The 25290-nt window shown below is 34.9% G+C and overlaps 1 protein-coding gene and 1 non-coding gene across 3 annotated transcripts in view; both read right to left on the reverse strand.

Moving 5' to 3' along the window:
- KCNQ5 (potassium voltage-gated channel subfamily Q member 5) overlaps nt 1–25290 on the reverse strand; it is a 451448-nt gene that overhangs the window by 90497 nt on the left and 335661 nt on the right. The gene's annotated exons all lie outside the window — the stretch shown is intronic.
- LOC120595118 (5S ribosomal RNA) lies at nt 24298–24416 on the reverse strand. Its single transcript, XR_005650768.1, has one exon. It is a non-coding gene; the product is annotated as a 5S ribosomal RNA (ribosomal RNA).

Genomic DNA, 25290 nt, shown 5'->3' on the forward strand with positions numbered 1-25290 from the left:
AGTATGTACAATGTAATCTTATTTTAATAAATATTTATATTATACGACCAGGAACACATGTGAGAACATACACAAATTATTATCGTTAATTATCTCTAGTTGTGGAGAGTTGGGGTGTGTAGATGCATAAATAGCCTTTTCAGTTTCTCAGTTATTAAATTCTCTAATGTTGGAATTTTATAACAATGATTTCATCTTTTGAAATCAGAAAAAACTTCAAAAAAGTTAAGTGTGAAACATCTCTTGGTTTTTATCATTTGAAGGGAATTACTCCTGAGACAAATGGTTTACAGACAAAGAGATATTCCTTATATGGCCCTGCTGGATATATATTTGCTTGTAGTTTTCATTGAAATCTTGCTTCCCAACAAGTGTACAAAGAAAAATTTACAATATCCCATTTACTATGTTAAAATATTAGAAATAGTAGAAGTAAGTAAATGACTGGTAGGGATGCAGAAAACATAGCACTTGAAACTTACTATGTGCCTGCACTTTCTTTAGTTTTAAGTGTTTTACAAACATTATGTTACTTAATTCTGTAACAACTATGTTGGGTAACTTAATTCTGTAACAACTATTTTGCAGATGAAAAAGGTGAGGCACAAAAAGCATACATATTGTATTAGTGTAAAAAAATCGCTACAGATCTCTTAGACTACAGCACAAAAAGTATGCTACGAAGTTAGTTCATTAGAGAAAACCTAGAAAAAGTAAAAGGAACACTGCTGGTTTGAGATAATTTAAAAAAATTATGCACACAGTAAATCATAATCTAAATGTTTGAAGTCACAAAATATGCAAAGGTAACCACAGATTTGATTTAATACCCTCATTGTAATTCAGATCAGAAGAAAGTCAGAGTTCAGTAAAATTAAATCATAAATGAGCAACCAAATGACAATCAATGAATGCAGTCACAAAAATGTTTCTGGTTGGGTTACAGTCATCTACTGGAATTTTGCTGTCAGTACCACCTAGAATATTTTCTAAGTTAATATTTTAGAAGTTATGAGTAATCTTTACTTTTATTTGTGTATTTATTATTTTTGAAGTCCATTACTTTATAGACTGGAGCCTCCACAAGATTGGATACTTATATTCCGAGTGCCTAGAACAGTACCTGAAACATGGTAGGCACTTGATTAGTATTTATAGAATAAACTTAGATTAACGGACACTTAAAAGTAGCTTGAGCTTTTTTCTCTTACCACATCAGTGGCTTAATGACTAGACTATTAATTTAAAACACTCTTAGGTTAATAGAGGGTCACCTCAATATTCAGCACTGAATTCAACTGCAACATAATAGTTCATAGTGATCATCCATTAAAGTTTATAAGAAGCTAATCTCACTAAGATTTACTTCTTATAAAACTGGGCAGAGGCAGTCTTTAAAGATGGCAACGTAGGAAGCTCCTGAAATCCTCTCCTCCCACAGACACACTGAATGAAGAAATTCCCTTTCAAGGAAATCCAGAAACTAGCTGAGGGACTCCTATATGTCAAATTAAAATTTACATACGTCTAAATAGGTAGGAAAAGGTGAGACACACTCTTGTCATAAACCCCACTCTCAGCACAGTGCCATATAATCTGAAGAGAACCCAATTTCTAGCCTCTCCCTGAGGGGGTAAGGGTTTGGACCTCACATCTAGTGCCTCAACTTTTAAGAACCCACCTGAAGGATGGGACCCTAAAACACCTAACTCTGAATCTTGCATCCATGAGACCCACAAGACTAGCACCCAAAGAAGCTGCTATTCACGGATGTGAGAACTCATGGTGATTATCCCCCATGGTTCAGTGCAGAGAGAAGAGGCAGAAACGCTCATCTCCCAGTCTTTCCCTCAAAGAGTTCTATTTGCATTCTTCAGTAGCTGCTGCCTGAAGGTCAGGCTTCTAATTTAGCAAGCATCTTGGAGCTGACGGTAATCCTTCCTGGAGACCTGGATGGACACCTCCCTTGCCCTCTTCTTCTGGCCCTATCAAAGTTGCCAGTAGCTCCCCAAAAGAGCTTGTACTTAAATCTGGTATCGCTGCTTTTGAGGCTGCTGCTTGAGGGAAAGGTCCCTGGGTCACCTGGGGCTTGTATTCATGAGTTCCACAGGACTACAGCAAAGAAGAAATTCTTCATGGGCTCAGGAGCTCTCCTCCCCACCTACTTCCCTCTGGCTATACAAGTGGGATGAGCACTGATGAAGCAGGTAAAAATCGCTAACCTCCCAGGTTCTCTAAGGAAGGGGCCTAACTACATACTTTCCCAGCTGCTGCCTGAAGGTACAGCCTTGGTAAACACTCAACACCTGGGAGCCATTAAGAACAAAGAAGATAGCTACACAATAACAAAAGTTTGAGAGACAACCAGAAGCTCACCTAGGCTGATTGATGAAGCTGATCTCTTATAAAAAAACCTGTCTGTCAAGATTGGGAAAGGTGGTTGTTTTATGTAATGTACAGAAATCAACACAGAGAGTCAAGAAAAATGAAGAAATGGTAGAATATATTCCAAACAAAAGGACAAAATAAACCTCCAAGAACAAATCTTAATGAAACAGACAACCTAGAAGAAATGGATAAATTCCTAGAAACATACAAATTACCAAGACTGAATCATGAAAAAATAGAATGTCTGAACAGGCCAATTATTAGTAAAGAGATTAAACAAGAATTTGAAAACCTCTATACATACATGGAGATGTGGGAGAAAACAAAAAAAAAAAAAAAAAAAAAAAAAAAAAAAAAAAAAAGAAAAGCTCTATACAAACAAAAGTCTAGGACCAGATGGCTTCACTGGTGAATTCCACCAAACATTTAAAGAAGAATTAATGCCAATCCTTCTCAAATTCTCTCTGTTCCGCCCCGCCCCCGAATAGAAGAGGGCAGACACTTCTAAACTCAATAATAAAAAAACAGTCTGATTAAAAATTGGGCAAAAACTGAGTAGACATTTTTCCAAAGAGAATATATAAAGGGCCAATAGGTATATGAAAAGATGCTCAACATTATTAATCATCAGGAAAGTGCAAATTAAAACCATAATAAGATATCACTTCACACCTGTTAGAATGGGTATCACCAAACAGACAAGAGATAACAAGTGCTGGTGAGGATGAAGAGAAAAGGGAATCTTAGTTGGTGGGAATGCGAATTGGTGCAGCCACTATAAAAAGTAGTATGGAAGTTCTTCAAAAAATTAAAAATAGAACTACCACATGATCTAGCAATTCCACTTATGGGTATATATCCAAAAGTAATTAAAGCAGGATCTTAAAGAGACATCTGCACATCCATGTTCATTGCAGCATTATTCTCAATAGCGAAGATATAAAAACAACTGAAGTTCCACCAACAGATGAATAAATAAAGAATATATCTATATCTATATCTATATCTATATCTATATCTATATCTATATCTATATCTATATCTATATCTATATCTATATCTATATCTATATCTATATCTATATCTATCTATCTATCTATCTATCTATCTCCATCTATATGGTTCAGTTGTGAGAAAGAAGGAAATCCTAATGTTTGTAACAACATGGATGGACCTTGATGGCATCATGCTAAGAGAAATAAACTAGATAGAGAAAGACAACTATTGTATATCACCTATAAGTGGAATCCAAAAGAGTTGAACTCATAGAGACAGACTAGAATTTTAGTTACTAGGGGCTGGGGGGATTGAGGGGAAATGCAAAGATGTTGGTCAAAGATTACGAACTTCTAGTTATAAGATGAATAAGTTCTGGAGATCTAATGTACACCATGGTGATTATATATAATAATATTGTATTATATACTTGAAAGTTGCTAAGAGAGTATATCTTAAATGTTCTCACCACTAAAAATAAATGGTAATTATGTTATGTAATGGAGGTGTTACAATATATAAGTGTATCACATCAATAGGTTGTATACTTTAAGCTTAAACAATGTTATATGTCAATTATATCTCAATAAAACTGGGGAAAATTGGGTAGAATAACTTAAGCTTTGCAATTAGTTAACTATCTAAATGTTTTTTGAAACATAAGAGCCTTGTCTCAAGTGAAGATACCACATTTTAGTATAAGGTAAAAACTACAGATAACCCTTGAAGTGCATTGGCTTTAGATTCATTTACTTATCCATTCATGAGTTAAGCAGTTAATCGAATGTCAAGCATTATATTAGCCACTTGAATTTGAAATGAATATTCATTCATCTGATCATCAATCTATTACAAATATTTATTAAATTCCTACTATGTACCAGACATTGTGGTAAACGCTTCATGTACATCAATGGTTGTCAATGGGGACAATTTTGCCTCCCGGGGACATTTGGCAATGTTTAGAGACATACTATTTGATTGTCCTAACTGCAAAGGGAGTTGCTACTGGCCTCTAGTGGTAGAGGCCAGGGTTGCTGGGCATGCTACAATGCCCAGAACAGACCCAGGGAAAAGGAATTACCCAGTCCCAAATGTCAATAATGCCGAGGTTGGGAAACCCTGATGTACATCGTTTTGTTTAGTCCTCCAAACAACCCTATGAGGTAGATGGAAGTATTACCATCTCTTGCTTACAAATGAAGAACTAAGTAAGGCCTGTAGTGGTCAACTAGCTGAGGCTAAACATCTGTAAGTGGTTGAGCTGGTCCTTACTTGACACCAAAAGTTGTGCCCTTAAGAGGTATGGTACACCATTCTTTGGATAAGAAAATCCAAAGTGACATGGGTGGGTGGTGGATGAGAGAGGGGTAGGCTGTGAAAGCAGGTGGATAATAAAACAAGAATAAATTGTTATTGCATAAAGCGTGCAGGAAAAAGTGAATTAGAGGGAGGATAAAGCAGAAATAAAATTATACTAAAAACATATGGTACTTGTATGGACAAATCAAGAGAAAATGGGGCTAGAGAAAGAAATAGAACTGCTAATAAACAAGAAGGAGCTAAAACTGCATAGAAAAAAAGTATTTTATTCTGAGCTCTTAAAATCAGCCCCTCCTAAGGGAAACAGATGTGAACAAGTTGGGAAGTAGTGAAGAAATAGTTATTGATTACAAGCACCTCATTAGAAGTGTGAAATATAAGCTTATAAGGTAGTAGGAGGTAGTTCACCTAGTCACTGAATCCAAATGATTTATGGATGAATTCTTGAGATTTGAGAAGACTGCAAAGATTCGAACAAAATAAAAACTGTAATAAAATTTAAAACACATAGAGACTGTTAAAGAGCTTGTTATTAAACTCCACTGGAACTTTGCTATTGTATTATTTATAAAATCAATATAAATTGATCACCCTGGACCCTGTGTAAGAGGGATTAGTCACTGAAATACTGAAAAGCTCTCATTATAAAATAGATTCACATTCAAAATTACCGTATTATGCACCCAAAGCTTGGGTTAAAGCAAGGTCAGTTGTACATCTGAACTTTATGGGCTGTACTTTTGCTACAATTACAAGACATAATGCTCCTATTGGAAAGTATACAGTTGTCCCTTGGTTTCTGGGGGAGATTGATTCCAGGACCTCCCATGGATACTAAAAGCCATGGAAGCTCTAGTCCCTTATATAAAATGGCATAGTATTTGCATATAACCTATGTACATCCATTCCTCTTTATACTTTAAGTCATCTCTAGATTACTCACAAAACCTAATACAATGTAGATGCTATGTAAATAGTTGTTTTACTGTATTGTGTAGGGAATAATAACAAGAAAAAAAGCTTGTACATATTCAGTGCAGACTCAACCATCATAGGCCTAACTACATAGTACATATCGGCAACAGTGTAACTCTCCTCTTCCCCACCTCCATATTTTCTACTTGTGGTTGGTTGAATCTGCAGATGCGGAACCCATAAATACAAAGAAAGGGCAACTGTATTTTACCATACTTGGCTTAATTAATTAATTAATTAATTAATTGCTTTTTTACAATTTTTTAAATTGTTTTAATTTAAAATCATAAAGGAAAGAACTAAATCATATGGATTAAACAAAGCATGATTAAACATTTTTAAACTAGTAATTGTAAGGACAGATAAATTCTCTAGAAGTAAACTGTAAAGAGAGTACATCTTGACTCCTAGAAACTGTCTGGAGACTTCAGACTTTTAACATTTTTGTAAATTATTGTAGAGTCTCAGAAAGTTTCACCTAATAGCTAACATAAATTTTCCTCATGCATTTTTAACTCATTTAATCTTGTTATCTGTGGGGAAAAAACAGAAGTGCCACAAATACAATATTCCTGATGATTATATCATCCTCTCCCACCACTGTTTTTGTTCCAATTCCCTCAGCTCTTTTTAGTGGCCTTATTGTAGGCTAAACCTTGGATAATTTTAATGAAATGTATGTTTTAAACTTATAAAAAATAATATCTGTTATAAAATATTAAAACATTGGACATGGGTATAAGTATGAAATAAATTTAATAAATTTATTTACTTGGCCAATAACTTGTTAATACAGTTTAGGTTGCTTTAATTTTTGCTGTTAAAATAATGCTGAAGTGAATAGCTCAGTACATACATTTTTGTACGTATTCTTTTTTTTTGTAGGTATTCTTTTTATGAACAAATTTCTAGAGATTGGATTTTTGAGCTGAATGTTGGCATATTTTGAGTTTTGATACAAAAATGCCCTCCTAATGATGGTACTAATTATCACTAACAATGTATGAAAAGACTTATTTTTCTATCTCCTTGATAATTAAAAGTAATGCTAATAAAAATAATAGTGGCAGTTAAAATTTACTGTTTACAGTGAGAAACATACTGTTCTAAGCATTTTCGTGCATTATATGGTATAAGTTTGTAATCTTTGCCAATACGATGGGCAAAAACATCACTTAAAAAAATCAGATTCTGAACATCATGTCATTTACAAGTCACAGAAGTCACATCATCTAGAAAGACTGCCTAAGATTATAAAAATATTTTCCTAAATTTTATTTTGGTATATTTAGATGTTCAAATTGTTAAAGTATTTACTTTTACTATTTAGAATTGTCTTCATGGCAAAGATGGCTAGCTGTGTACCAAAGGGGCATGTTTCTATTCTGCGGTGTAGAACTATGCCTATGAAGTGGTTGCCCATCCAGGGACATCACTTTCTAGGTCTGTTTGCCTCTGGGTGGGGGAAATGTGATTGGTTCTAGCTAATGGAAGGTGAATGGAAATGATGCATGCCACTTCCAGGCTGAGGGGAAGAACACAGCCTTATGCAGTCAATGTTTTCCTATCTACCAGCTGCATATTGGTACTAAGAATGTCCTTAGAAGCCAGATGCTGAGGATGGCAGTGCCTTTGTCAGCCTGGGTTCCTGAATGACTGCATGGAACACAGCCTTTACCACATATCACGTCCCAACACCCAATAAGAAGCACCTTCATTGCACTATTGTACAAGTTAGAAATAAACTTATATTGTGAAGTTACTGGAATTTGAGGATTTGTATATTATAACAATTAGCATTACTTTACCTTACACAATCCTTAACTTTACAGAAGTTCCGTTTGTCTCTGTGCCGAAGTAGAGAACTAACATTTTAATCCTATGTGATAGTCTATTTTTCTAATAGCAGCTAAATAAAAGGTCTATCCTTTTGAAAATACTTTCATATATTCTATTGCAAGGTCTGGATTCTATTCTATTTTATTGCCTATTCATGTATCAGCATGACACAAGACATTAGCTAGAGTAAGATCCCTTTAATGTTATTCTTTTTTAAAAAAATCATCAATTATCCTAAATCTAATTCTTTTCTCAGGTAAATTTCAGAAATAGTTTATCAACTTAAAAAAAAAAACAGAATTCTGATACAGATTGCGCATTAAACTTATGGATAAATATCTTTTTTATCTGCTTCCCTCATCTCATATCCACTGAGTTGTTTAGTCCTGTCGATTCTCTCTCCATAATATCTCTCACCTCTATTTTCTTCTTGCCATTTATCCTTTCTTCTCCCTAGTTCAGGCATGTCCTATCTCTCTCCTGGCCATCCCCATAACCTCTGACCTGGTCTTCATACCTGTTGTTTTTTCTCTGAATTATTTTGTATTCCATTGCCAGATTAAAATGTTAAAGTGATTCTATTTCTTCAGTAATCAAAAAAAAAATGTTTTTTTCAATACCTATGACAAAGATCAAATTCTATTGCTTGGCTTTCAAAGTGCTTTACAAAATGCTGCTGCTCTGCCTGTTAAGCCTTCCCCTTTCCCTGATTGGTTAACTACTAATTGCTTCCAGAACTCGACCCAGGCATCAACTTGTCAAGGAAGTCTGCTTTCGCACTAGTGCCCAGAGCTCCAAGGTACACTTCTATCATAACACTAACTACCATTACTACACTAGTAGTCTGTTTACCTGTCGGTCCTTGCCAGTAAACTGTAAGAAATTAAAGGCAGGCAGAAATACTAAATTTGGTTTATAACCTCAGTGCCTCGCTCAGTACTTACCGCAGTGTAGATGTTCAATACTTAATTATTTGACAGGTTATTTGCAAAGAAACAAGATAACATTTTATAATTTCGAAGGTTTTGAAACATAGTTCAATAGCCTCCATTTGGCAGTTGAGAAGCCGAGGAACAAATATACAAAAGTTAAAAATTCCAAATGTTTAAAAAAGCCCCACATAGATTGAAATACAAAAACAAAATGAAAAAATATATTTGCAATATATATGATGATGGACAATTAATATCCTTAATATATAAACATAAACTAATAAGAAAAAATGCTGGTAGAAAATTGAACAGAAGACATAAATATAAATTTACCCTAGGAAGAAATAAAAATGGCCAAAACTAGATGGAATAAAGTTCTTTATAATTTCTAGTTTTAAAATTTTAAATAGTAGCAAGTTACCATTTTAATCTATCAAACTGACAAATTCAAGAAAGTAAATATTGTCAAGTAAAAGGAGAGAAAGTTTTTTTCATGAAAATTTGGTGTAAGAATAAAAAGATATAATTTTTTTGACAGGAAATTTTGGCATTATTTGCCAAAGGTATTAACTATTTGAAACTCATTATTTCAGTAATTTTACTTCTAGGAATTTGACCTAATGAAAAAATTGTAGATGTCAACAAAGGTTTGCATAAGAATGCTTAATATACTATTACTAACAATACAAAATATTAGATTCAATTCAAACTTCTCATGAAAATGGATTCATCAAAAACAATATTGTCTGTCTAATCCAGAGCATGGACTATGAAGCTCATCTGCCTGAATTCAAACCCTGGCTCTGCCTCTTGTAAGCTGGGTTACCTGGATTAATTTACTGAACTTCTCTGTGCCTCAGTTTCTTTACCTGTAAAATGAAAATTATAAAAGTACCTATGTCATAGAGTTATTGAACTAAGTCAGGTAACACGTTCAAAGGATCTTAGTACAGTTCTAACACATAATAAATTTTATCTAATTTATTATCAGTAGTATTTTTACCATAGATAACTGTGCAACTGCAAAGCATCATGTTTTAGAAGAATATTGATGAGATAAGTAAATGTTTTCTTCAATACATCATTATGTAAAGAATTGATTATATAGCAGGATAGATAGAATGATTCCAATTTTGCCCTCCAAAGGATTATGTGTTCTTAAAATATATATAAAAATAAAAACTATGAAAGTACCTATAACAGCATTCTAACAGTGATTATCTTTGGATGGTGAGATTGTGTGTGAAGTTCAGTTTCTTTATACATATCTCTTTTGTCCAAATGATCTATAATACACATGCATTGCTTTTGTAATGAGAACAAGAATTATTATTTATTTAAAATAATAAGCTATGACCAAGGAAGGTTAGCACATTGACCAAGGTAATTTATCTAGTCAGTGGTGGGAAAGGAGCTTAGTACACTGACCCTGTTTCAGTCTTTCTCCATAATGGCTCTCCAAGGAGGCACAGAGGTTATGAGTATAGACTTTGTGTGCGAGAGAACCCAGATATTCTTCATTTTATCCTTTCTTAGCTGTGTGACCTTGGGCCTATTAATCTTGCTAAGTCTTGGAGTCGTCACCTATGAATAGGGGAGAGAACCATTTTCCTCACAGGGCTGCTATGAGGATTAAATGAGATAATATCCATAAAGCCCTTAGTCTGCCTTAGTGTACCTGGCATCATGTTAACTTTTTGACTTAAAAATAATTATTTTATGTATACACACATACTTTTATAGATCAGGAAATTGATACAAAGAAGATTCAAGAATCTTATCCAAGGTCATTTAGCTAGTAAACAGAGCCAAGAATCTAATCCACATCTGTCTGATTCCAAAGTGCTTATAATTTATTCCATGCTACTGTTTTGATAACTTTTCTCTAATAAAAAGACCAATATATCATGCTAAATGAAATAAGCCAGACAGAAAAAGTTGAAAACCACGTGATATCACTTATATGTAGGATATAAACTTAAAAGCAACAAACGAACAGGACAAATAAACAGACTCAAAGACATGGTCAATAGAATAGTGGTTACCAGAGGGCAGGGGGAGGTAGATGGGGTAAAAGGGGTCACATATGTGGTGACATTAAAGAATTACAAAAAAAGACCAGTAAACAGAAATGTAGGCAGTCAAGCAAAGCTTAAATGTGAAACTCCAAGAAGTAAATTATTACTAGGAATAGGGAATATAATTACTTGCAAATGGTTGATATTCAGATAAATTTAGCAAAAATCTTTACAATTTTTATATTTTCTAATTTATAAATTTTTATATTTTACTTTATCCCAATGAGATGGCAGAATATAAGAGAGTGATTAGCCTGTCCTGCTTATGTGAGGTCATTTCTGCTTGAGTTTGTAATTTTTTAGTGTCCCATGTATATCATATGCCAGATGCTTTATTGCCAACAGAACAGCAAAGAATTGAAATTTCATGGTTCCATTATATTTGCTTATGTATATAAAATTCTAACTCTCGAAAAGAACAGAGATATAAAGTACAGAAGCATACAGAGCTTTGAACTATGCCTGGTTTAACTATCGGTTTTACCAGTACCTAATTTAGTCACCGCTTATAACTCAGGGCTGGTTTCCATATCTTTAAAATGAAGTGGATTGAACTGGAAAGTATCAAGAATCCTTTCTAACTCTGAGTTTCTAGAATTCTAAGTGGTACATTTTTTATTTGGTACATTTTTTAAATGATCGAATGATGCAGTATCAGCAGGGGTGTTTTGGAAGTGATTTTTCTCAAATTAAGCATGTGGGTAATTAATTCACTTATGCATTAGTTCATTCAACAAATATTTTTTTATTGCATGTCTGCTGTGAGCCAAGCACAAGGGATAGAGCAGTGGAGAAATAGAAACGTTTTTGCCCTCAAGGAGTTTAAGTTCTACTGCATAGGCTGACACATTAAGCAAGTAAATAGGTAAAGAAAAAGAAAAGATAAAAATCAGGGGAAGAGATGGGATCACAGATGAGCAGAGTGCTGCTGGAGATGGGATGGTCAGGGAAATCATCTTTGAGGAGATGACATTTGAGCTCAGATCTAATGAAGTGAAGGGGTGGCTGTGACCACATCTGGAAAGAAGTTTTCCAGGCAGAAAATGTAAGAACCTTGAAGTAGAAGCACGGTCAGTGTGTTCAAGGAGAGGCAAGGAGGTCAGTTCAACTTGAGTGGACTGAGAGGGCGGGAGAGCGGGCCCTGGTCAGATCACGGCAGCTTTTGTAAGAGCTTTAGATGTCCTAAGTGTGATGTGTTTTCGGCAGAAGAGCACAGGATCAGAATTGTATTTTACAAGATCGTTTTGGTCGCCTTAAGAAACTGATCAAAGATGCTCAACATCACTACCTATAAAGGAAATGCAAATAAAAACTACAATGAGATACCGTCTCACACCTGTTAGAATAGCTATAATCAATAGGACAAGTAATAACAAATGTTGGAGAGGATGTGGAGAAAAATGAACCCTCATACATTGCTGGTGGGACTGCAAATTGGTATAGCCACTATGGAAAATAGTATGGAGGTTCCTCAAAAAACTAAATTGATCTATCATATGATCCAGCAATGCCTCTACTGGGTGTTTACCCCAAAGACATGAAAACCCACATCTGAAAAGATATTTGCACATACACCGATGTTCATAGCAGCATTATTCACAGTGGCTAGGACATGGAAACAACTGAAGTGTTCTATGATAGATGATTAGCTAAAGAAGCTGTGGTACATATATACAATGGAATATTTCTCAGCCTTTAGAAGAGATGAAATACTGCCATTTGTGACAACATGGATGAACCTCAAAATAATCATGCTAAGCGAAATAAACCAGATAGAAAAAGTTGAAAATCACATGATATCACTTATATGTGGGATATAAACCTAAAAGTAACAAATGAGCAGGAAAAACAAACAGAGACTCATAGACATTGACAATAGACTAGTGGTTACTAGAGGGTAGAAGGTGGGGGAGGAGAGGGTAGGTAGACAGTTAAAGGGGGTCAAAATATGAGCAGGGGGGGTGATGTGGGTAAAGGAGATCAAATATATGGTAGCTGAAAGAAACTAGACTTTGGGTGATAAACACACAATAGAATATACAGATGTCAAGTGATAATGTACACCTGAAGATTATATAATTGTATTAACTAATGTTACCCCAATAAACTTAATAAAAAAAAAAAGAAGTTACTGCCGTAGTCTGGACAAAGCATGAGAGCAGCTTTAGAAAAGCCAAATTAAAGTGCAGAGGAGCAGAGAAAAGGTTGGATTTGGGACACATTGTGAAAGTGAAGATGTCAGGACTTGCTGAAGGATTGTGCAATGTGGCACAAAGAAGGGACGGTAAGGGTAATACCAGGTTTTGGGCCTATGCAATTGGGTGAATGAAGTGCTATTTACTGAGATGGGAAAATATTGTGGTAGAGATATGGAGCAGGAAGAATGGCTATTATTAACAGTTTGGTTTTGGCCATATTAATATTGAGATACCCTCTAGACATCTGGTAGACATTGAGACTGAAGTTCTGGAGAGAGGTCAGGAGTTCTGGAGAGAGGTCAGGGTTGCAAAGTTAGGCAATAGATTTATTTATTTTTTTAATGCCACAGGACTAATCTCTTCTAATATCAGTAATCCCCTAAAACTATTGCTTCACAATGTGATCGCAAATATTAATTTCAGATGTGGGTTACAGACTGGAGGATGTAAGGAAGCTGTGTTTCTGTATTCATGAAGCAGGAAAGAAGCATTTGTCCTCTGAGAATCATCGTGAATGAGTAGGAGGCAAACCCATCCTATTTAAGGCACACTATAGTATCTTTAGTAAATTACCTAGGTATGATCCTATTGGTCTTCAATAAATCAAAAGAATGAAGAGTCGGTCACATTTAATTTTGGATGATTCAGGACCTGTTTTAGGGCAATGACACAGTGGCTGTATATTATGTTCCTTTATATAGAAAGTACAAGAAAGGCTTTTAGAAGCAGCGATTTTACACATTGATGTCCTCAGATGTTTAAAAATTTCTCCTAGCCCCTATTTTCACACATAACAAATGGCAAACCTGCAGCTAGTTTCAATTCAAAAGAGCCCCACACCAGTATTTAAGTGCAGGTCTAAAAAAAGATTTGGATTCCAACCAATGAATGATCAAAGTTAAAACTTCTACTGGAAATCCCCTAACATCCTATGATGAAATCCAATGCTTAGATATCTTGTTCAGTGTAATAATGTGAATGTTTATACGCCAACAGTTGAGCAATGTCATTACAGGTTTAAATTTACAGAGTAAAACCAAAATACCTAACTTTCAATACTCCCTTTTTGCACTTACTCTAAGCAGTTGAATGATACTGACTCTTTGAAACTTGGCAGCTGGTTATGTTTAGTACTGTTGGGATCTGCAATTTTTCTTTGAGAAACTTGATACTTATTTTCAGATGACATCAGGTTATGATTAATCATCACCTAATACTAAAAGTTTTTGAAAGGATATATTCAGGAAGCTCTTTCAATAGACTGTGCTATTTGGATTTTGCAGATGAACATGCCACTTCAGCTAAAATGTCACTAAGCAAAGGACATCTATCAATGGGAATTCATTCTAAGTATTATCGGGAGAAATTGAGAATTACCTGGTACACCTGGCTCTCTTTAATCTTTTTTCAATGCGCAATGTATTATTTTTAGAAATAAGAAATATATACAGTTTAGGCTTCTGGATAATCCTTAGGGATAAACACTGGGGTGTGAAAATGGACTTTTCCTTCTGTGAAGAATGAAAAGATAGTGCTTTAAAGGAGTGAATTTGAGTAAACACAAACCACAAATAAATACCCGACACTCATTATAATTTTGGACATCCTACTTGTTGCCCTGTGCAGATCTATTATATCCATCTTATTCAGAGGGATTATTAACCGAACAGATCGTGTTTAATTACACATCTAAATTCATCTTTAATTATAAAATCCTTGCCCCAAATTACCCTCACTGGCCCTTGATAATGGGCAGTTTTCAGAACTTTCTCATTTCATTCTTGCTTTTATGTGTTACTGTTTATGAACCCTACAAAGTATGTTACTTTTCCTATCTGTGCTTAAAGGAAAGAAAACAGTGTCCCAGAGAGGCTCGTGAAAGATAAAACAAGCCAGGACAGGATTAGGATTCATGGTAACCGCCTCACGAAGCTGCAGCTCAGCCTGTGAAACATACACAAAATCTTAAAGCTATGAGAAAGAATCTACTTTGGGCTTACTTTCTTTTTATTATGGACTCCTTTCCTACCATCATGAGCTTTTTGAGTACAACACACTCTGTTTAAAGAACAAAATACAAGGTTTGTTGAAAACATGTGACGATACAACCTAGGGATTGTTTCTGAGGAGGCTGGAGATGGCCTAACAGAGCTCAGTGCCATTCGGGAGCAGAATATTTTCCCACACACTAAATATGGAGAAGTCTTAGGAAAACGTAATTCAAAAATAGTTTCAGATGTGCACATTTGAACATTATGACCAGTAAATACTCCAGAAAACCACAGAAACTTGATAAGAGATGGATTTTTAAGTCATACAATGGCAAATGTGCTGAGGATTAGTGACAGTACTTTGATCACCAAATTCCAAGCACAGATTTGGAGTCTGTGGTAGGGGCTAAAATCAAATATTAAAAACATTTTGTAAAAGGCAGAAGTAAAAAAATTGAAAGAAAGTCTGTATGGTAGTAGAAGAGCCTCCCGTAAAGGAGCCTACGATTAGGAGGAAGCAAAGTAAGCATTTCATTAAAAAATGTTATCTCATTCACATGGCCACATTAAAGTAGGTAACTGAAGCAATGAGATCCAAAAATGCAGGCAACATTATTCTTCTGAAAACTCTTGAGGTAAAGGTGGCATTTGTTGTCTTGCATTGCTTGGATAATTTTCTTCATTTTCTCACATTGTTTTTACATTGTGTATGTCGAGGGCACAATGGGTGGGGGATGAGCTTCTACATGTGAATGTCTGCTAGCTTGCACTTTTTTGAAGATACATAGGCTCTCAAATTCTAGGAATTTAGTATTGACGGAGATATTTTGAGAAAAAACAATCAACAAAAACGTACAAAGAGGTCTTACCAAATTGATAATTTTTTTCTGATTGTATTTATAGATTCTAGGATTGATCAGAGATCAGACTGAACCCATTACTTTTATGGTTCAGTTTACTACCATTAACAATTATGGAGTATTTATTCCAAGCCAGGCATTAAGCTAAGCACTTTACATGTATTATCTCATTTAATCTTCTTGGGCAACCTTTGAGAAGGTAGAACTACAATTCCAAATTTAAAATTAAGGAAATGTGAGGAGGGCAAATTAAGGCAAATCATGCAACACTTTTCAGGAGAGGGTTTTACTTAAGAGAGTTAAAAATGCCATTCTGTGTTGCTTCGGCCTAGGAATGAGGACATTCATGCAAAAATCCTATGGTAAGTTATCTTTAACATTATCCTTTGCAATGACAAAAATGCCTTGAGTGTGAGATTCTGCACAACTGTACATTATAGGAACTGATTAACCCATCCCAATATTGCTAGACGACAACAATAACAATAGTCAACATTTACACTGTGCTTACTATGTGCAGATGACATTGCTTTTATATCGTTTTTGAATAGTTAATATGTTTACATGGTTTAAATATCAAAATGATATAAAGAGATAAATGACAATCTTGCTCCCACTCCTCTCCCCATTCTCTTTATCCCTACTGATTATCTTCAGGTGAACATATTTATTAAAAAAAAAAAAAATCTTCCCAGTGTTTCTTTAGTCAAATAAAAAGCAACATGAATATATTCCTATTTTTTCTTTTCTTATACAAAAATGTAGCACACTACATATGCGGTATTACATTCTTTTCCTCTTAATATATCCTGAGATCCTTCTATAGCTATACAGAATGATCTTCATTGCATTCTGTTTAATGTATTCTTAGTTCATTCAGCTATACTGAATACTTACTATAAATAGATGAAACTATTAGGAAGTAGAATGTCTGAGTCGAAGAGTAAATGTCATGTAATTTTAGGAGATATGGACACTTTTCCATAAGGGCAATACCACTTTGCACTCTACAGAATATAAATGCCTGTTTCCTTACAATTTCACTAAAAAGTGTGTGGTTGGATTTTGGATTTTTGCCAATCTGATAGGTGAGAAAATGCTATCATGTGCATTTACTTTTGCGAGCGAGATTGAGTACATTGAAGAGGCATGTATGTATTTCTTTTTCTGTGAAAACTCTGTTCATATCCATTTGACATCTTTTATTTTCTACTATGTTGTTGAATTTTCTTCTGGATTTCTAGAGCTTCTTATATTTTAAAATGATTAACTCTGTTTCTGATAAGAGTTGTAAATATTTTCCCACATTTGTCTTTTGACTTTGCTTCTTGTTTCTTTTGTTTTGTCATGCAGTATTCTTTGATTTTATGTACCTAATTTTATTAATTTTTAACTTTTATGTAGCTTACATTTATCAGTATTCTCTTTGATGGCTTCTATACTTTTAAGTATGGTTAGAAAGGCCTTCTTGGTTCTAAGGTTACAAGAGAATTAACTCATTTCTGCCATATGGTATTTATAGTTTTATTCAATCTACATCTTTGATCTATTTGGAGTTTGTCTTAGAATATGATAAGATATATATGGATCAACTTGATCTTTTTCCAAATGAGTAATTAGTTGTCCTAACATCGCTTATAACCAGAATGAGGATGGAATTGAAATTCATTAATTTGGCCACATGGGGTTGTTACTAACTTTTGAGAAAATGACTTCTTTTAGTTGTGATGAGGGATCCACTGGGAGACATTAAGGTGAGTTATGGAGGAAAAACAGAGTCTGAGAGAATAGTTTTAAAGACAAGGTGATTTTTTGAGAGGTGCAGGATTAGGGAGAACAAATTACTTCTTTTTAGATCACATTAGAACCATGAATAGTGGGCCCATTTTGCTATAAAGCACTGTTGGGCATTGGTAGTAATTTTGAACTTTTTATTCTGTTAGAGTTGTGCTTTGAGGCTCTAACTAATGTGATGACAGTTGGCCCTTCTTATTCACTTTCTGTATCCACAGATTTAACTGATAGTTAATCAAAAATGTTTGGAAAAAAATATGTTACAATGTTGCAGATGGTTGAGTCTTTACTGAACATATATAGACTTTTTTCCTTGTCATTGTTCCCTAAACACTACAATATAACAACTATTTGCGTAGCATTTACTTGTGTTAGGTATTATAAGTAAACTGGAGATGATTTAAAGTATGTGGGAAGATGCACGTAGGTCATATGCAAATACGAGACTTGAGCATCTGAGGATTTTGGTACCTGCGAGGGTCCTGAAACCAACCCCCTGAGGATACTGAGGGATGGACAGCTGTATATGTATCCTTTAGCAGGCAAGCATAATTAGTATCAATTTCATTAAAGTTTGGTTGAAAAAGGGCTTTCTACAAAGTAAAGTTAGATTTAAGTAAAGCTCCTTTAGAAATTTGCACAGTATTGGCTTTTTGCATTAATTGGTCTCTTAATACTTCATCTATGTAAACATCAAATTTACATTCATTTACCAGAGCATGAAGAACTGCTCCTTAATAAGCTATTTTTTCATTTGTTTTATTGAGTGGTTAAATATGAATTTCATCAACTTTTGCTTATGAAAATAATTTTCATAGAAAAACAGATAAAGCAGAAGCATACATTTTCTATGAAAATAAAAAAAAAGTCACTTAAGTAAGCATAGATGTAATTTACTGCCATGAAATATTCCAGGCATTTTTATATCTTAAAGGAATGGCCACATTCTGGAAAACAGTTTGGCAGTTTCTGATAAAGTTAAATAAACACTTACCATATGACCCAGTAATTCCACTCCTGGGTATTTACCCTAGAGAAATAAAAACTTATGTTCATACAAAAACCTGTACATGAATTTTCATAGCAGCCTTATTTGTAATAGCCAGAAATCTAAAAACAACCCAAATGACCTTTAACAAGTAAATGAATAAACAAACTGTGGTACATCCATTTTACGGAATACTATTCAGCAGTTAAAAGGAATAAACTACTGATATATGCAATGACTTGCAAGGATCTCAAGAGTATTATGTTGAGTGAAAAAAAGTGCCAATTTCAAGAGGTTACTATTGTATGATTCTATTTACATACTATTTTAAAAATGACAAAATTACAGTGATGAAGAATAGATTAGTGATTCTCAGGGGATAAGACTGGGAAGGGGAGAGTGACTCTAAAGGGATAATGCAAGAGATAGCAACCCAAGATATTTTAGGATGATGGGAAAGTTTTGTATTTTGATCGTGATGGTTAAATTAATCTATACATGTAATAAAATTTCAATGTAGAATATATAGAAAAAATTGAGTGTATGCAAAAATTGGTGAAATCTGAATAAGGTCTGCCATTTAGTTTGTAAAATATATCCATATCAACTTTCTGGTTTTGATAATTGCACTACACTTATGTCAGATGTTGTCATCGAGGGAAGCTGGATGAAGGTACGTGGGTACAGGGAAACTCTCTGTACTACATTTGTAACTTCTAAGTCTAAAGTTATTCCAAAACAGAAAGTTAAAAAAAGTTCAGATCTTAGGAAGATGACTGTTGGGAAAAGGAATTGTACCTTTTATGATGCCAACATCTATTTTCTTTTAGACTTTACAATAGCTAAAATGTGAGGTAGAGAGGAAACTTAAGGATAGGAATCAGACCTCCTCACATGGTTTATTAATTTGTTCCTATGTCACAAATGGGTGGTGCAGAGAGATGATGTGGTATCATAGGAAAAGAATTTAGGACTTGATGTGAGCAAATCTCTCTTTTTTTTGTGTGTGTGTTCTGACTCTTTTGCTTATATGCTGTGTGACCCTTGATAAGACCCTTAACATAAGATTCAGTTTTTAAATATGTAAAATTGATATCATAACTTAAAACTTTAATCAGATTGTTATAGGGATTAAATGAGATGGTTCATAAATATGATTTACAATTTAAACTATGAAATTTTCTTCCTGTTCATGTGATACCAGATAGCACAACTCTTAACCTCAAAGGAAGATTTCCTATCTAAATATAGCTCTTAAACTATTTTTTTTTTCTAACATATGTGCAGGAAATAGGCAATAGATTGATTAGCATGTACACAGCCACAGTGAATTAGTGGATAAGTAATCAAAAGTCAAAAATGAAGCAAAGGCTCACTTATTTTTTGTTTTAAGGAAGGCTGTAAGTTGAGCATTTAACTCAATGTGGTTCCTTCTTTTAACCCAGAAGGGATACAGAGGGAAATTAATACACTCTTTTCATAATTTTAAAAAAATCAATGTTATTTCTAACAAGATGGTCTGTAGCACCTTCAGGTGGAACCTTTACTTATGTTTGAAAGTGAGGAAAATCAAAAAGACCTTTGCCAATTGTGGCCAGTGGAATTAGAATCATCTCTTTCATGGCATTAGATACCATCTAAAAATCTGTACCCCAAAAACAAAGTGGTTAATTTATGTAACATAGTCTCCCACCAACCAGTTAATAAATTCATTTTTCCTGCACCTTCATTATTCCTCCATGTTTAGATCAAATGGATTATGCTGTAATTAAATTTGGCTCTCACAAGAGGCAGTGCTTTAGAGCCATGGGCTGGAGGGAGGCTGGAATTCTATTCTTAGCTTCACTGCTGACTTAGGGGCCCAGTAAAGCACCCTCACTTCACAGTGCCTCAATCTTTCTGTCTATAGAGTGAGATAAACAATGTCTCAGAGGGATGTGTGCTGCTTTTTGAGCTCTATATTTTAATTGAGCTCCAAATTCCTTTATAGAAGGTGCTCTTTGAAGAATTAAAGATGTATTTATATTGTTGTTGTGACTCTTAACAGCAATAAAGCTTTAAAATCTAATTTTAAAAGCCTCCTACTGCACAGTACATTATCCACATTCTTAAATACTGCAATCAGCTGTGCACTGAGTTGCTCTGTGGTATTTATTAAAAATAAAAAAAAAAGCACCACAAAGATGTACTATAGAACATTTTCAAAGCCATGTGCAGCGGTTTAACTGTAGGACTTCCCCTGAAGTTAATGGGACTCATACTGGCAAATTCCAAATGCCACTCTGAAAATTTACCCCACAGTGATAGTTTAATGCTTCTTATTGATCATAAGCCTTCAGATAACATCTCAAGGCAAAAAGGGACAATTTATCAAAGGAAATAAATAATCTAATGAAATAAATCTGCATTGCAATAAGAGGATGCAGCAGAGTAATTTGGTAGGCAGGCTCTTGGGGATTGTTTATTAACGATAGTTACCAGTGGGACTGTGAAATGGTTTCTACCAAATTCTCCTAATTCCAGTGGCTCATAGAAAATAATACATTTTCTTTTTATTATTCAAATTTCATGTTTCTAAGGGTAGATATGTAGCTATGTGGAAAAGAAAGAGAGAATAGGTTTATATTCTTCTGAATGGGTAAAATTTGGATATTGCTGGTATAAAGTTCAAGCAGGTATGGATGACTGAAAAACCCAAAGCCTCATATAGCCATACTTTTTGTTGCCTGATCAGAACTTTTTTTTTTTTCTTAACTCAAATATTCAGCATTATGCTTGCCACCAATCTACCTGACATTTACCTGGTGACCTGTCTCTAGAAATTGCCTTGTATCAGGCAACTATATGCCTTCACATGACCCTCAGGATGTGACCTCTGTTTTTCTCCCCATCAGCTCCAACTACTCTACCCACTGCTCATTGTGCTCCAGCCACAATGAACTTATGTTTCTTCCTTATACAAGTCAAGCTCATTGTGTCTCAAGAATGTTTGCAATTACTATTTTCTGGCTTGGAAAAATATGTGCCTAAATCTTCTCTTCTTCGTTGTCTCCTTTTAAATACTCAGGTCAGCTTGAATGTCAACTCCTTAGAGAGACTCTCTCAGGCCACCCAATCTAAAAAATCTCCAATATCTCTGTTTCATTTTCTTCAGTGTATTTACCTCTAGTTGATATTATCTTGTTCTGCAAAAATATTTGTGTATTGTTTTTCTGTCCATTGGGATATTATTTCTATGAGTAGGACCTTGTCCATTGGTGCAGCATTACCTTCCCAGCATCTAGAACCATGCTTAGACATGGTGGACATTGTATAAATGTTTATTGGGTGACCAAGCTCAAAACCTGGGGTGCCTTTTGCTCCTCTGTCTTATACAATTAATCATAAAATTCTATATTCTCTCTCCATGTCTACTTTTACCATCATCACCTTTACTTTGTAGCACCGTAATTAGTCTCCCTTCTTCCAGTTTTGTCCATCTTTAAGGACATGGGACACTGTACTTTTACAGGCTCGGACCATATTTTATCGATCTTCGTGTTTTTTGTACCTAAGACCATGTTTGGCATATAAGAAGTGCTCTGTCTGTGAAAGAGTTTATTATTTAACATTTGGTAGTGCAGAATATTAGTACAATATATCATAGTGCTCTACTGAAGTTTATAGAAGAGGTAGGAAATAAGTTTTAGTTATTCATTTCCCTCTAAGGGCATTTTCTATATGGTCAAGTCATGTTAGCTCACCAAGCTACTTTACAAGTTCAAATTTGTGCACTAGGTCAACAATTACCTAAATAGATCTCTCAACAGTCAACTAATATTAACAAACATTCAAAGGCTTTTTGGGGAGTAACATCGCTTACTCCGGAGATGTCTCCTATTGAGAAAAAGATGGAGAACTTCATGATAATATTGATCAAGAGCATATGCAATATGATACAAGGTGAGTAAGTCTATTTTAGAACCTAATTTCCCCTTTAAGTTAGAGAACGACCATAGGTGTTTTAATACTAAACCTGCTATAATTAGGGCTGACACTGCAATTAAAGTCATTTTATAAAGTCTGGCTTCTAATTCAAAGATCTTGGATTATGAAAGATGAACATAAAAATATCAGATTTTTTTTTGTGTGTGTGAGTTGATGACAATGAACAAAGTTCAATTCAATTTAATTTAAAAATGCTGATAAACAATAAGGTCAACTTTCTCATAGCTGGGTAGTGTGGTACAAGGGAAAATAGATACTTGGTCATTGTCCTTGGTTCCTGGCACGCAGCTCCTAAAATGCTTGGAGTCTCTGGAGTAATAAGTGTCTTTTCCATGCTCATGAGATGACTGGTAGCTGGGGGTGGGGGGGGGATCCCTAGATAGCTTCAAAATGGGGTCTAGTTACCAGGAAGACCAAAGCATGATTCGAGAGTTGGAAGTTTAAGCTACAACCCCAGACATCTGGGAAGGGAAAAGGACCTAGAGATGAGTTCAGTAACCAATGGCCAATAATTTAATCAAGCATGTCTACATAATGAAAGCTTCATGAAAATCTCTAAGCCATGGGGTTCTGAGAGCCTCCAGGTTGGCAAACACATCGAGGTGCTGAGAGGGTGACATGCTTGGAGAGGGCATGGAAGCTCCATGTTAGCCACTCTTCCCCCTCACCCTCCAATCAATATCTTGCGCTATGCATCTCTTCCATTTAGCTGTTCCGGAATTGTATTTTTAAAGTAATAAACCGATGATAGTAAATAAAGTGCTTTCCTGAATTCTGTGAGTCGTTCTAGTGAATTATCAATCCTGAAGTGGGTTGTGGAAACTTCTGAATCTGTAAGCAGCTGAGCATAAGTATGTGTAGCCTAGGCACCTCGTTGTGGCTGGCATCTGAAGTCGAGGCTGCGGGGAAGAGGAGTCTTGTGAGACTAAGTCCTTAACCTATGAAGTCTGTACTATCTTCAGGTAGTTAATATCAGAATTTAATTGAATCATTGAACACCCAGTTTGTGCCTGGAGAATTGGAGATTGGTTGGTGTGAGATAAAACCTCGTACATTTGGTGCCAGAAGTGTTGTGAGTAAAAACAGTTCATCAAGTAGGTCTATTTTTCTAGAGTGAAATCACAAACACTGAATTCCGGTTCTTTCACCTACTATCTTTCTAATTGTGGACAAGTTTCTTTAGCCCTGTCTTACTTTCTCATCTATAAAATGAGATATAATATTTATAGGGTGCTTAGATAGTACCTAGCATTATAGTGGGTCTTAATAGATATCAGCTATTATTAAATAAAGAGATTGAAAAGCTTTTCATGTTTTGTGATCAATGAATCCAACAGGGTTTAATTGTCCTCTGGTTGTTCAATGAATCATGTCAAGGAGTCTATATGTGCCAAAGAAATTTGAACACTTAGAAGTAAAGAGAAGCAGTGGCATATTTCCTATGACAGATAGGAAACGACTTGAAGGAACATAATTTCTACTAAAGGAGAAAAGAGATTAGAAGGTATAGAAAATGATGCAATCCAAGGACTTAGGACGAAATTCGATGTCTCTTAGAACAAAAGATGAAGTCAGAGAGGCAGAAAAATGTCTCAGATTTTCAGCTGAGAAGCCAGTGGCAGTTCTGGGAGTTTCTAACTTAACTTTTGAGTATATTAGCAGCTTAAGTGCCTTTTAATGAGATGAACTCACAAATATATTAAAGTGGCCTTGCCTGTGTGGTTGATTTTAATAAAAGCTTCAATTTTGTTTTAGCCAAGTAAGAAGCTGGTTAGTATGTATGTATGTATGTATGTATGTATGTATGTATGTATGTATATATGTATGTATTTACTTATTTTAGGTGAGGCAATCCTTGGTTGCAAGGACCTTGTCAGCTTACAATCCCTTATTTTTGGGATTGCAAGGACCTTGTCAGTTTACAATCCCTTATTTTTTTATTTTTTTATGCCTACAGCACCTGGTCTTCCTAGGTGGGCTCCCATCCAAGTACTAACCAGGCCCGACCCTGCTTAGCTTCTGAGATCAGACGAGATCGGGCTTGTTCAGGGTGGCATGGCTGTAGACTTCGTTATTTTTTTCTCATTAAAGAAATATACTTGTTGGCATTTTCCTGAGTGACTGTTATCTCATGTCAAAGGCATATATGCTCAGTTCATGGGGGAAACATCTGTGCTGTGGTTCGCCTCTTTTGTCCTCTTGTGGAAATATTACACTGAAGGAAAACTGTTAAAATAGCATTAAGAAAACACCTTATATTTAGCATCAAATACAGATCCAAAATTAATAACAGGCTGGTATTTTATGCTTCCCTGAGATGCACTGCAAGACTGAAAAAATATGATTCTGTTATATCTGTCTTTAGAAAGAGTCACTAGGGAATCCAAAAAAGCCACTGTTAGAAGTAATTTGTTGGCTTCCTGACACATTAGGCTCATTATCCTGATCTAAGTACCAGCCTTTGGCACTACTTGCAATTTTCAGGTAGGTCATTAATGAAAGCTTAAAAGAAGAATGACTACAAAATCAGTCTTTGAGGTTATTTCACACATTCTCAATACCTAGGTCATTGAATGAGTGATTTGTGCTTGAATGTAGAGAAACAGTAAAGCTGCCAGCCCAGGTACATAAAGGGCAACCTGGGTAGTCATCTCCAAATATACTTGACTCTCCAAATTGGTAAGGTAGTGATTATCACCCATAGGTGTAGAAATGTTGTTTCAACAGAGTCTTAGGAGAAAGATATAAATTGAACATATAGGTATAAAGAAGAATTTTGTAATTCAAGAAAGATTTTACCAGTTTTCATAGCAAACTTCCTAAACCAAGCAGAGAATAATAAATATAGCAACAAAAGAAAGCACCTAATCAAGAAAAGGCAAATAGATTTTTCTCTTTCCTTGGGCTATGGTTGTTTAACATGTTTTCTCAACACAAGTAT

Source organism: Pteropus medius, unplaced genomic scaffold (genome assembly GCF_902729225.1).
Source record: "Pteropus medius unplaced genomic scaffold, Ma_sr-lr_union100, whole genome shotgun sequence".
Lineage (NCBI taxonomy): Eukaryota > Metazoa > Chordata > Mammalia > Chiroptera > Pteropodidae > Pteropus > Pteropus medius.